This window comes from Grammomys surdaster, unplaced genomic scaffold (genome assembly GCF_004785775.1).
Source record: "Grammomys surdaster isolate TR1022 unplaced genomic scaffold, NIH_TR_1.0 133, whole genome shotgun sequence".
In the NCBI taxonomy this organism is placed as follows: Eukaryota; Metazoa; Chordata; class Mammalia; order Rodentia; family Muridae; genus Grammomys; species Grammomys surdaster.
This window is the reverse complement of record NW_021604591.1, coordinates 3,217,796-3,220,281: the sequence shown is the minus strand read 5'-3', so window position 1 is coordinate 3,220,281 and position 2,486 is coordinate 3,217,796.

Genomic DNA, 2,486 nt, shown 5'->3' with positions numbered 1-2,486 from the left:
TAGGTAGGGAGGAAGAGTGCTCACAAAATGCTGAGGCAGGTGATGAGCCATAAGAAATAACAATACCAAAATCTGGCCAGTATTCAGCTCTAAGCCAGTACACCAATCAACAACTGAATGTATAGAAACAGACTTCAACTTCACACAGTGTCCCCAAATGGGCTGCAATCCCTAACCCAAATCAGAAACATGCCACAGAGAAGTAGGTGAAGGAAGGACTTTTAAAGGCAAAAATCTCTAGAAGTTCCTGGGTGTCTGCCCAAGCAAGCTGCACAAGCCAAAATGTTGCTCTGCTTGAGCAAGACTAAGTGGTCAAGGCAGCCTTGAAATAGTCCTTGAATATCTGCTCAAGCAAGGTACAGGACCCAAAATTTAGCAGTTAGACATATCATAGGATAACAAACAGGTGGTCACATCACAGCTGGACAGGGGTGAAGGAGTCAGGGTTGCAGGGATTTTATCTTCCAAGAATTTAGGTTAGGGACAAAAAAGCTAACAAGCAGGCAACAAGACAGATGCCTAGCACGAAATGGAGTTTCGTTAGCCACTGGATGGAAGACAGCTGGTCCCCTGGTGGGGTACCTAACCAGATGAGGAGTCTTTCAGCAGATGGACCTACTGGTAAGAGCAAGGGACCTCAATATTTGAGGTTCTGGGAGGATTAAAGATCTCCTGGGCCTAAACACAAACCTATAGCCTGGTGTGATGGCACATAATTTTAGTCCCAGCATTTGAGAGGCAAAAGCAGAGACAGGTTGATATCTGTAGGTTCAAGGCCAGCCTGATCTACATAGTTAGTTCCAGGATGAAATAGAATGACCATGTGGAAAATTAAAAAAAAAAAAAAAGCTTGCACCCTCTGTGCTCCCTCTTCTCACTCAGCAATTCCCTGGTGATGGCTCTCAAAGGGACTCTCTGCTGAGAATCCTCAAGGCAGGTCAGCTCTGCATTCTCTCTGATCCCCCATTTGGTGGCCTCTATTTTCAGGCCTTTGTCTCTGGCTTAGATTCTGGCTTATTTCTAGATACCCAGTCTTTGAAAAGAATGGGGACCTCAGGAAGGATCCCCATGGGAGGAGGGCTAGAGGACAGAAGTCTTGCTACCCAGAAGCCCCACTGAAGAAACTTATCAAACCTTACCTTATTTCACTCACATAAAAACTGAATACAAGCTTCCCTGCCTGCGGCTGTTGGCTTCTCCAGAGACAGACTGCCCTTATTCTTCTTTGTTACCCTCCCTCTGAGTGTACCCCAAGATTGCATGTTCTTTTCAGTTCACAGTGGTCACTGGGAATGAAGACAAGCACTCCAAGGGAAGCTTTGAGCCCAGAGGTGTTTAAAGTAGACAAGAATGTCATAGCAAGAGGGGAAAACAATGGAGAGGAGACAGAGGAGGCCATGACTGTGGTGCCTGAGCATGTGATGGCCTGGAGGCAGGAGGGAGGGGAGCTGAGCCAGGCAGCTCAAACAAACCAGAGGACCTGCCAGCCCTGAACTGCACTGGATTAGCTCACTCAAGGAAAGGGGGATTCAGGCTCCAGAGAAAGTGGATAGAGAGGTGATGGGACAGGGTGACCAAGATCAGCTGTTCCCATGGAATTTAGCCAGACATATGGGAATCGTGGTCTCCACTAGGGAGAGCCTCGTAGCAACATGGAAAGAATTGCTTGGTTATCCTAAAGTAAACGGCCTCCTCTCTCAGGACAGAATCTTCTCAGGCTGGACTCAGACTCACTATGGAGCTGAGGATAACCTTCAACTGGTGATTCTCCTGCCTCCACCTCCTCAGTGCTGGGATCACAGCTATGCGCTAACATACCTGCTCCTGTGGTCACCAATGCCAGGTCGCTTTACCCAGTGAGCCAGACCTCCAGCCTTCCTATGTACTTTTATATACTTTGTTCTTTTGTCTAATAATTTAAATCTATAGGACTGAAGAAATGGCTCAGCAGTTAAGAGCATGTACTGCTCTATCAGAAGGCCAGAGTTTGGATGCCAGCAGCTGTATCAGGTTGTCCATTAACAAATGTAACTCCAACTCTAGGGGATTGGACACCCTCTTCTGGACCCTGCAGGGTCTCTCTCTCTCTCTCTCTCTCTCTCTCTCTCTCACACACACACACACACACACACACACACTCACTCACACACACACACACACACCAAGAAATAGTAAATCTTTACATTTATTTGCAATAGGCGTATAAAAACAACATATTTACATATTTTGAGAGTACCACACAGTGTTCTAATACATGTTGTATAAATTGTACCATGGTTAAACGGTGCATGTCTTTCTCTTCAAATACTGGTCACATTTGAGTGTAGCTTTTATATGGTCAATCTAAACAAATCGTTTGGGGTACTGACCTGCCTCACTTAGTCAGTGAGGACTTCTACATCCTTTCCAGGTCCTCGTCCTATAACTCAAGCTCCTCCAAGGCCCCTGGGAGCAGAGAATTGCCAGCCAAGACAGAAGGCCCCCAG